Source organism: Centruroides vittatus, unplaced genomic scaffold, assembly GCF_030686945.1.
Source record: "Centruroides vittatus isolate TY-2023 unplaced genomic scaffold, ASM3068694v2 contig_392, whole genome shotgun sequence".
Taxonomy (NCBI): Eukaryota; Metazoa; Arthropoda; class Arachnida; order Scorpiones; family Buthidae; genus Centruroides; species Centruroides vittatus.
This window is the reverse complement of record NW_027122208.1, coordinates 561,765-574,146: the sequence shown is the minus strand read 5'-3', so window position 1 is coordinate 574,146 and position 12,382 is coordinate 561,765. Positions and strand designations below refer to the sequence as shown.

Sequence of the window (12,382 nt, the reverse complement as noted above, 5' to 3'; positions counted from 1 at the left end):
ATTAATGAGGAAAGATATAATATTCAGTTTTATTTACTATATAATATGATATTTTTAAAATAAATCGTTAGAATCAAGAACACGAATACTGTCTCGAATTTTATCTACGCAGCATAGAACCTCTCGCATCAGTTCGGTTAGAATATCTACTGTACTATTATAAAAGATAATTAATTTTAATAAAATTATTACACGAATTTTTTATTTGCTCTGAAATATTTATTAATTCCATTCAATTTAAAATTATAATTTATTTAGGAATACAAATTAACAGAAAATGCCTTTATTTTAAATTAAGTGCATTATAATATTTGGATATAACAAGGGTGTTTCTGTATCGTAAACGTTATTTAGCAGTAAATTAGAAATATAGAGCATTATTGTTAAAATTTATAATTGAATTTAACCCCCACTCCATAATCTGGTCTACGAAATCTTCTGCCTCCCTCTCTTCCAAAGTCACGAGAATAGAATCCCCCTGCTTGCAATGTTCCTCTTCCGTCTTTAGTTTTCCAAGTTTTCCCAGCATCAACTCTGATTCCAGTTCGACGATTCCGTCCGTCTCGTCTTTCGTGCTCTATTTTAACTCCAACATCTCTCTGTTATCACAAAATTAAATATTTAAAATTCTATAATTTATATTCTTAAACTTTGATGAAAATTGTATGAAATTTGGGTTTACTTTTTGTAAATTGATTAACTCTTCTTTTGCTTCGTATATCCGAATTAAGCTTAAATTCACTGAAAATATCGAACAAAGGTTTTATAAAATACATACTTTATTTATCTTTTAATAAGGATTTTACTTACCTACGAGAAGAGCGATGAAGAAATGAGGGTTCATGATGATATTTGATACAATCGCGAGTTATGTTGGGCCTTTTATAATAAGTTGAATCCCACTTTTATCCAATCAGCAGATTTGCAGTTGCATTGTGTTATGAAACTGGTGCAATACTCTTTGATTATTCTCTAGAAGCAGCAATTCGTTTTTCCATACTTGCATAATAACTTTAAATATCATAATTTTGACCAACATTTATTTAGAATTTTTATTGTTAATTTAATATTACTTTAAAATTACCATTTTATTTCTTATTTAAGCAAATATCTTTTCATGGAAAAGATATTAGATATTCGAACGATCAAAGATTTTCTTGTAGGAAGAATGGAAGTGGATGAAGTGTTCACGAAGATGTATGAAATACATAAATAAATCAAGATATTAAAAATATATTTAAGAAAATTTTCTTTTAAACATTTGAATTAATATATAATATAGGATATATTATTATATAAATTGCTCCTCGTCATCTATTCGAGTCCATGACGAGGATCCACGTTTATCTTTTATGTAGATAGACTCCATTGAGAAACCTTGTTACATCTAAATTAAAATTATTTTAGTGTGTTATATTAGAAAAATTATTTTCTTGTGTGTAAGTTGATCACGCGAGTTACCATGACTTGTTCGACAAATCAAGGTTAACAACTTATAAGTATAAACGACCCGCAGGATAGGAAAAATTATAAATTTGATTTTTAAGTGTCATTCGTCGCTATACAAACATAAACTAAAGGAAAAATTATTCTCGGGAATAACTGAATAATTTCAAAGATATTTCTCCCGTTAAATTACAAAGGACGATGCAATAAACTACATAAATTATAAACAAAGGATTTGATTTATTAGAAACTGCAGTTACATACAAAAATCGTTTACGAGTAAGATCATTGCTACAAGTACTTACGTTAAACAATGTCACGTAAACAATTTAATATTTATTCTCTTGTCAAAATCTTTACATTCGTATGAACAAACGAATAATGTTATTACCTATTAAATATAGATATCGTATAAATATTATTTGAACATTAATCAAACTTCCATAATTAATTAATTAATGAAATTTGTTTTTAAATACTGCTGTTAATTATTCTTCATTTAAAACTTTTATTCTTCTATAAACTATAATACATAAAAAGAATAATTTTATAATGTTTTTCAAAGAAATTAAACGGGGAAATTTTTAAATGCAGAAATTATGTGCATGTGTTTAGTTGAAATAAATGTGAAAATTTGTGGAGTTTTGATTATGATTTAACTGGAAAAGAAACTTGTTTTTTTCCTTCAAAAGATAAAATATTTAGTTTTATGTTAATTTGATTTTGATAAAATATTCGAAAATATCCGAAAAAATACACGATTTTTATTTATTAATTTTCTCGTTTTTTAGAATTTATCATTTATATTAATATAAGTTATTCATTTTCTTTTACGAATAATGTTTATAGATGTAAAGATAACTTTTAAAGATAGATGTAAGAAACTTTTGTTTTGACATCTAACTGTCGGTCGTTTAAAATGTGAAACTCGAATATATAATGCTAGAGAACAATAGATTAAAGGTACGAGAGCTTGTCGGTATGACGGTACAATATCAATTTAGGTCACGAATGCACTTGATCAAAGTAAAATTCGATGACGAATGCTGTGTGTTCAAACGCGGATGAACAGTTTATATTTTGGAGAAGCGGGTGAAATCAACATCTCAACGAGCATTAATGTAATACTGATAGATTAAAACGATAAATAAGTTAGAATAGTTTTTAGAAAATTTAAAAATACGAATAAAAACTCTCAATCTGTTCCGACTTTAGGGGCGACGAACACACTCAAACAACAAGAAAGGAATTACTCGTATCTATTCTCACTTTTATTATACAACTGTAAGTGACTTATAATAAGCATTTCGCTAAAGTAACGACAGTTATTTTTTATTTAAGTTGGTCGATATTAACTGTTAAAACGATATTCAGTTTATTTCTATGGGGTAATCCCTCGCTCTTATGTAGTGCAAGCGATTATTTCTCACAAATTTATTTATCTGGAATTATTTTATTTTATTCATTTAGTTATCTAAATAAATTTAATGAAATAATTTACGAAATCGCACACCCGTAACTTTATATAATATATCATCACGGTCGTGCGGTTTCTCGAATTCTTTTCCCATTGTTTAAACGTAATATTTTCGAAATTTTCCCTTACTTATATTCGTGAAATTTTCGATTCTTTTGCTATTTCTGGATAATATTCGTGTCAAAGCACTTTAAAACACAACATTCTATCAATTTAATAAATGTTCTTTTTAAATCTTATTGGATGTTTTATTTTTTACTTTACTTTTCTAAAAAAATAATCATTATTCCATTAATATAATAAACAATTTAATAAGCTCATTTATTTATTTTATACAGTTTAAATTTTCTTGAATTTTTAAACACATTTAAACTAATGTTTTTATATTATGTTAATACAATTAAAAAATATTATTTATTACGTTTTGTTCTATAACAAATTACTGTATATTTGATATATTTTCTACTGTTATTACTTGATTCTAAGCGCAAATAGATGATAATTAATACTTTTATTTACTTCTAGGAACTGAAACGAAAGTGAAATGTCATCTAGAAAGATGCACAAAAGCGGTAATTTCCATTTCGAAATTACTCTTTGTACTTAATTCCTCGCATTAAACAGGTAGTCGAACTTTACTCGAATACATTAACATTGCTTAATTATTCTAAGAACAGTAGAGTTGTTTCTATCCGACATAAATATTTCACGGGTGATTTATGTCTTTCGTAAGATAAATGAATTTACACAACATATACTGTATATTAAAATATTAATTAACACCATTTTACAGAAAAACTTAATTAAATTATAAAGTTCTCATTTTATTCGTAAATTTTTAATGGAATATTTTAGATAAACTAGATTTTCGCTTTCATAGAATATTTGATTTAAAAACTTTCTTTTAAAATTTCGATAATTTAAATAAAATAAACAATAACTCAAAAATTAAATCGTTAGTTTATTGTAAGAAACGCATTGATTAAGAAATTCCTTTATTATTATAACAATACAAATTCTTTGTAATAATTATATAAAATTTGAAGGAATTCAATATTCTTCATTTCATAGAATATTTGATTTAAAAACTTTCTTTTAAAATTCTTTTTAAATTGTTGTCTTCTATATTGCAAATATTTTAATAAAAATGAAATAACGTATTTGAATTGCCTATATTTTGAACGTTTGAAAAAATAAAATAAGGTTCACTCTAGCTTTTTATATATTTTCTTTAAATTTTCTGTGTCTATATTTGATTTAAATAATAACTAATTAGTTATCGTTTATATCTTTCTTATTATAATGAAAATAAAAATAGAAAACTAAAATTTTCGTGTGATAATTCTGAACAGACTGACAGCCTCAATGATTTAATTTTGTTTTTTTTAAATTAATTTATTACTTTCAAAATACTGTATACTATTTATTATATTATATTATATATATTTCAAGATTGCATTCGAAGATATTAAATAACACAAATTATCAAATCAAATTATAAAAACCACTATTTCTTCCAAAACCTGTTTCAAATCTTCTTTAAAAAATTAATTATTAAATTATTTAATCAAATTAATCAATTATTAAATTTATTATTTAGGCCTTCTCTAATTTTATATATTTGATTGTTTTAGGCATAGTGAACCTTTAGAAAGCGCTCTTTATTTATTATTATAATATACTTTATTTTATTTCTTATAAAAACTTCTAACTAGAATTAAGCCCAATATTAATTTGTCTATTCGTAATTAATTAAAATTTTATTATAAAAAGTCAGTCATGTAATTTATTTACAAATAAAAATTTTAAGTAGACTCCGCTTATCGTAATCACCTTGAAAATCGCCTAAACTGATAGGTAGAATTCAGATTTTCTAGCCATAAAATGCCGTAAAAATAGCAATAAATATTCATAAGGAAAAAATCCAAAAATAAATATTTATTGTTAGCACATATTTCAAAGTACTGAAAGAGAATGGAATAAAGAATTAAGCGCAGCCTACCTCTAAAATGCCTTTAAATATTATTTTAGTTTAATGGCCAGTTCGCTTTAGGCATTAACCCGCCGCTTTGGGAGAACCGTGATCGAATCCGAACGGCAATTTCAACGAATTTTTTGGTGGTGGTCAGCCCCGTCTCTCTTCACTCGATCACCCTCATTGTAGGTTTAGTCAAACCCCCGATGGATATGATAAGACACTCTCTTAGAGCCCACAAGGAGGAGACAAAAATGGAAAAAAAAACAAAGTATATCTTAATTAAACGACCGAGTAAACGTTAGAAATATTCATTTTATGGCAGAATTTTTCAGAAGTAGAAAATTAATCACTTTAAAATACGAAATTTTTTCCGAAATTATAATCTGTCATAAAACTAGTTACACAACATAAATTGCTTCAAACACAATCGTTCGAATTAACTTAACGTTCACATTGTTTTAGGTCAATATAAAATTTATACTTTATGAAATAAAGAGACCGTTAAAACTTCCAACTGAAATTGGCTCTGAGTCCATAATCGGGTCTACGGAATTTGACGCTTCCATCTCTTCCAATCCGATGGGAATAGAATCCTCGAGCTTCAAATTTGCGATTGCCGTCTTCGCTTTCCCACCTTTTTCTCACATCAATCCTGATTCCGGAACTGTGATTTTGTCCTCCTATGTTTATTTCTGCATCTCGCTGTTTTATTTGATAGAAAATCTTCAGTAAATCAAAATGAAAGCTGTATATTATTTTATTTCCTTATCAAATACCTTCTTACCTTTTGTAATCTGACTAATTCTTCTGTCGCGTCGATTTCGAAGAAATTTAATTCAACTAAAGATGATAATAAATATTATTTCGTATCAATGAATGAATGAATACAATTCGTTTCAGTACTTACTGATCAGGAAAATAAAAAATACATGCAATATCATGATGTATCGAGAGAAGAAATAATCTTATTCGGGTAAAAATTCACTCTAATCAGTGAGATGTTACATTCTACCATTTATACACTAAGCGGATTACAATAAATAATTAAATATATAGTTTCATCAGTTATAGAATTGTTGATATTTCCTCCCATTGTTTAGCTGAAATTTAATGCGCAACGTCTGTTATTCTCCTAATGATAATTTTAAGTAACTGATATGGAATCGAAATTGTGTTCAAATTAATATTTTATAATTTGCTTTTTCTTTTCTTTTCTTTTCAATTAAAATTTTCTAAGCATATACTGTATTTGAGAGATTAACAACTACTTTACTAATATTGTTAGCTTAAATAATTTAATATTTTTTGTTGGGCAACACCTGAATTTCATATGACATTTTAAAATCGCATCTTAATTTTATATATAATCCTATAAACTTATTTATTTCTGAGTTAATTGTGGTAATTTATCAATATTAGAAATGATAAATATAATAGGCATAATAACACACATTCTACTCTCCTCAAAAGCGAAATTGAATCACCATGAAGCCACATGCAAATAACAGGACCAGTAGAGATAACAGATATATGCAAATGATTAAGTTTGCGTACGTATCGAGTATTATTATACCCAGTTTCGGACTATAAGGACTTGCAGCCGGCTCGGGCAGTAAATACTATCAGCGATGATTCGCAGCAGCCGAACTTTCGAATAAGAGCAGAAAATCCTTTGGAGACGACGGCGAACTGAACACCACCAGTTCACGGGAACGAGACCTTATCCTGGAGCCACGCTACCTCGGCTTGTCGATGCACACAGTTGCCACGCGTGTTAGGCACCATCCAGCGATGTGTGACACGATGACGCAGGAACGTTCGAACACGCCGAAAAGGGATCGCACCGGCGCTCGACAGAGCGCGCAGACCGGCAGAACAGATCGTCGGAACCAGTTTGCTACGGCACGCGACAGCTGAAACCTGCTGTCGCCATCAACGGGTGCATCTATGCCCACCCAAATTATTCGCAACAGGTTGCATGAAGTCGGGCTACACGCACGTCAACCAGCAATGGAGATGCCATTAGCCGTTTGACACCATGCCGGCTGCAGTGGTGGAGTCGTCATTGCAACTACACAACTGAATTGCATCAGGATGAATTTCGCTTCTGTCTGTGGAAGAATAACGGGTGTGGCGGTACTCTGATAGAAAACCAGTACGTCACGCAAATTTTGGGGCCTGTGGTTCGGCCACTATGCAGGCCTCACCCGACACGGGTTCCAACAAGATAATGCCTGGCAGCACGTCGAACGACGAACTTTTATCGACCTGAACGAAATTCATGGCCGGCAGCCTCATCGGAGTCTCTTTCATCGAACTCCTGTGGGACCTCGTATGACGTGAGATGCGGGGGACCATCGCCAAATACCGTAGACGACAAAGAACCGCAATGGACGAGCTTGGCAAAAGATACCTTAGGCAACCTTTACTTTAAGATACCTTTACTCTCTTCATTGATAGTATTTTTTTCGTATAGCGGCCTGTATAGTTACCAGTAAGAACCATATTCGTTACTGAATAAACAGGTGTCTTTGTTGTTCTTTTAATCATTTGCATATCTCTGTCACTATTACTGGTCTTGTAATAAGCATATAACTTCGTGGTGTTGCAATTTCATTTTTGAGGAGTGTAGAAAGTACAGTTCATATTTCTAGATACACTGCTTTATTGCCAATGCGTATAAACAAAAAAACTTCATATTCACGTCTAAAACATTAAATATATCTTTAACAAAACAATATGTGGGAAAAGTCTCAAGTTATATTCGAAATGCAATTGGTTGGTTAAAATCACGTATAGACGTTCTAAAAAGTGCTCCAAGTGTTAATTAAATGCTTCTCGAATATAGCTGGAGTGAGGAAAGGAAACAGTCATTTGTCATCACTTTTGATATTAAAAAAATCTAAAAAGATGCTTTCGTAATATTAGTAAATGTTAGAGACTTAAAATAAATCGCAGCATATTCATTTGCTTTTTATATCGTAAATTATTTTCTTCATTTTTCAAACAAATCTCATTATTATTTCGTACTGTTTTCTGAGTTGTAGAGGAAATTTAATGTGGGCAATTCACTCGCAGACTGTACAGTACATATTACGGCACGCAAAGGAATAGTTTCGTATATCCAGAAAGCTAAGTATATCCTAATAACTCTTATATTTTAACTTATACTTTATAAACCTAGATGTATTGCGTTTTAATTACGTTTTCAGAAATTAATAGGGAGTTTACGTTGACGTCACAACGCATTCAAATTTTTTCCCATATAATATAATGGAAATAGGGTTCCGGTTAACTTTTTTCTGGCACAATATCTGATTTTCAGGAACTAATTACTGTTGAAATATCATTTTCTTACCACCTTAATGTAGAGTTTTAAAATGTATTTTTCATATTTATGTTATTTAAACTAAATTTTAATATTTATAGTAAATAATATTTTTTATGGAGATAAATTTGTTTATTTAGAAACGCCATTTTTATTTTTTGTCACAAAAACCAAAATATTGTTGTTAAATAAGTTTTAAAATTTAAGTAGTTAATCGTCTCTCATCACCCTGTTAAACAACCAATTAACTACTTAGTATAAAATATTATTAGTCTTAAATTTAATTTGGATATTTCTGAATGATAAAAATTTAAAAGCTGATCTTTATATATACTATAAATAAAGGAACTTGTACATTTTCACTAAACTGACCAATGAAGTTTTAGACGTTGAAAGTAGCTGTACTGTTTATCGCCTACATTTCATCACTAATTCAGCTTTTACCGTTTTCTATCCGATTAAAAACTAACGTTTTCACAAACCTCCATCAGGCATCGCACAAACAATGAAAAAATAGTATTTATACGGTTGAATCCTACAACAACTCTAGGTTCAAAATAAGTCATTTCCAGCAATAAAGGTAAGCTTTCGTTTTCATATTTTTAGCATTTCTCGATATTCAAATTGAAACTAATGTTTCTTCGTCAGTTGAAATATAAATATGATAGAATATATTAAAAATCCAAGCCGCGGAGATTCGCATCGATATCTTAAAAGAATATTAGAGAATGTCATCGTGACGGGAATCCCTCAAATTGTCACAGAACCAAATATTAAAAGGAAAATATTTAAATTGTTTATTTTTTTCGGTGCTCTATTTGGATTTTTATTTCAATTAACTCAATTTCTGTTATTATATTTCACATATCCGACCAATTTAGAAGTATCGATAAAACTTATGGAAGCGAAAGATCTTCCGAAACCGATAATTACAGTTTGTGACACCAACGGGTGAGTAGTGTTAGTGTTAATAAACTATGTTTATTTTAAGTTAGTTTTAAATTAACATTTCCGTCATCTGATTGTTGAATGTCATTCGAATATTTTTGTATAAATATTTTATATATTTAATTAAAAAATATCCATCGATCCCTCGACGATTCCAACGACACAACTGTTAATAATTTAATATATATAACGTTTCATTCCGGTAATGATAAATAATAATTAATTTAAGTTAAAACTGTAGCGACGATAGCGGAAACATTTTTGACGCGTGTAAATTATTTACAGATTGCGACGAAGAGCACTTTGTGAAGATTTTCCAAAAAGATGTTTCAAAATAGATAATATTAAGGAATTCTGTAAAGATTTTAATCATTTTTGTGAAAAGGATAATATCACCGAGAACGATTTAATGGTGACGTGTTAAATTTATTATTTGTGATTTATAAATTGGTTAATCTAAACTAATGAAATAATAATTATAACGGGACAACAGCGGCAATTAATTAAAATGGCAAATGTAATATTTAAGTATCAATAAGAAGAAAATTATTTAATGGGTTTTCGTAAATAAATTACAAACTCCGAATATCAATTAATTAAATTCTTTTTCATATATTTATTATATAATAAATTTTAGAATAATTTAAATACGATTCTGTAATATCGTAATAGATTTACTTCATTCGTATTTATTAATTATTTATTTCATATTGTTATATTTCTTTAATGAACAGCGTTTGATATAGATAGTGTTTAATAGACTTAATTTACCATCTAACCCATCGATGGTAGAGTGGATAAAGCTGAACATTGGTTATGAGTTCGAGTCAAAGCAACGGACTATCCGTGTAAAGTTTCTCTAAATTTTCTTTACGTGTCTAAATCCTAAATGGCAAGCAGTTTTCCATAGAAATTTCTTCGGAGTCATCCCTTCTTGACAGATCGCCTAGTGTTGAGTTGCCTTTCTTTCGAAATATATTACAATTATACTAAAAATGTATCTTGCGTAATTTACATGTTTTGTTTTTATCGTAGTTTCTTATACCCTGCGAAACATTTCTCGGTTATTAAAATCTTATTCGCTCGAAAATCCGTTTACAATTTGGATAGTACTGTGATGAAGTAGCCAGCCTGTCCATATTTTGTTTTTCACTCGAATTTTGTTTAATTATTATAATTTGAGTGTATTCTATAAATTTCAAATTTTTAAAATTATTCTGTCACACGTTTTTATAACTGTAAGTACTTTTAATATTTTAATAACTGGATCCTATGACTCTTACTCTCGTGAGGACGATATGGCGAAAAACAAGTCGAAACCATGTTTTTGTCTCGCAGTACTCTGAGAAACGAGAAACAACACATACAATTAACATCTTTATTACATTGTTCTTTAAACCGTCGTTAGTTTACTTTAAAGACAGCATAACTTTTTGTATAAATATTATTTATACTTTTAATAAACCTAAAACTGGAAACTTACATTTTTAACACTAGTTATCTCTCTATAATCAAGTATTTTATAATGGAAACACTGCAAATTCGTTATTACGAGCATATGTAGGTATCAACCTATTAAACGAATTAGATCATTTTCGTTTGAAATATTATACAATTTGTACTGTACTGTACTGTAGAATATATGTTGTATACACAATATCGTCGATATGTAAATATTTATTACTTTGTAATTTGTCGATAAAAATTTTAATCTTTTTAACTACTGTATATATAGATGGAAACTTTTTATTTGTGCAATAAAAATACTAATTTTATTGCCATCACTCGCCGTTTACGGCATCTGCTTTTCTTAAATGTCTTCGCATAAGATGTTAATTACTATCTATCTCAATATCTTACGTCTTAAGACTGTGAGGATACAATCTAAATACAAAACTCTGTTTAAGTTTGTAGGACTTCGTGTCGTTAATTTTTTCACCCCCTTAAGAAATCCTAAGAAGGATGGCGCCGACGATGAACTTTGGTATTTATCTGGAATTGGCTATTTTTAAATTTGTTTCATTTCTTAATTTAGTCCAATTTGGTACACTTTTTAACTTTTACATGTTTATCCCAATAACATATTTTCACGTGAGAAAACCCATTTCTTAAGTTCTGCTCATACACATACAAAGAATTGGTTTTTATTTTGGATAGATGAAAATCATGAAATCAGGATAACGCATGAGCAATCTGCCAACTGGACCTTTCTATGAAAAACTACTCCTTGATTAGGTATTAAACACGCAAATAGTTCCAAAACACTAGAAGCGACCAGCTCTATAGTCAGGCGCGAATCTGGAATCAACTACAGTGTGCAGATATTTTATCCATTCGGACGCTAATGAGCGAGGAACTCTTTAATTACTTACGTATGTTTAATTAATAGAGTAATGAATTACGAGTCACAAAATATCCAGGACAGGCCATCCATGAAATATTCCTGAAGTCCTTGGGGTCAGCAGAACTCGGCCCCTATCAGAACGGATGCCTTTAGTACTCATCTCATCCGATCGATAGATTCCACTTCAGGAAAGAAATGTAAATAATTGGGTGGTTTCATTTAATCCATGGACTGCGTGGAGTGCGAAAACAATCTTAGACCCCATATGATATAAAGAATTTTAAAAAATATCTCACGGATTTAAAACCTATTGATTTAAAAAGATGAACTTTAGTAAGATAATACATCGATACAGTAGTAACATCGATACAGTTTAGGTCTTATTAGATCAGCCCCGACACTCCTTTTATTGCGAGCTATTGTCCATTCCTTCGTTCTGACTACAAATTATTTTTATCTGTTCCAAGTTTTTATATTTTAATATAAAAATTAATTAATTGAAAATTTCTATTAATTTCGATTAATTCTAAATATTCACAGTTGATATATTGTTTATTTAACTTTAATTTTTAGTTTTCTTCTAATACGTCTGATGAATATAATCGATCGATAATCGATAAATACGGTATTAGAGAAGAAGATATTTTACCTGATTTTGCACACAATAAGTAAGCATCGTTTTTTGATTTATAATAACGCACACTCATTGATCAAAAACGTTACCCACCCAAATGGAATTGTTCGACTGCTGCAAAACTTTGTCTTAGAGAGCCAAGTACTGTAAATGATTACAGTTGTGATCCGATTGCGTGTCAGGCGATGCTGCCATTAGGGGTTCTCTTTTGTCAACCAAAATTTTGC

General features: G+C 29.5%; 2 long non-coding RNA genes across 2 annotated transcripts; both read right to left on the bottom strand.

The window, feature by feature from the left end:
• Window positions 1-252: 252 nt before the first annotated feature.
• On the bottom strand, window positions 253-1,042 carry LOC136976024 (uncharacterized). The gene is made up of 3 exons (XR_010880864.1): window positions 811-1,042; window positions 683-741; window positions 253-599 (listed from the first exon to the last, which is right to left on the bottom strand). It is a non-coding gene; the product is annotated as an uncharacterized lncRNA (long non-coding RNA).
• A 4,362-nt stretch (window positions 1,043-5,404) lies between these two features.
• LOC136976023 (uncharacterized) lies at window positions 5,405-5,881 on the bottom strand. Its single transcript, XR_010880863.1, has 3 exons — window positions 5,809-5,881; window positions 5,686-5,741; window positions 5,405-5,603 (listed from the first exon to the last, which is right to left on the bottom strand). It is a non-coding gene; the product is annotated as an uncharacterized lncRNA (long non-coding RNA).
• Window positions 5,882-12,382: the final 6,501 nt, after the last annotated feature.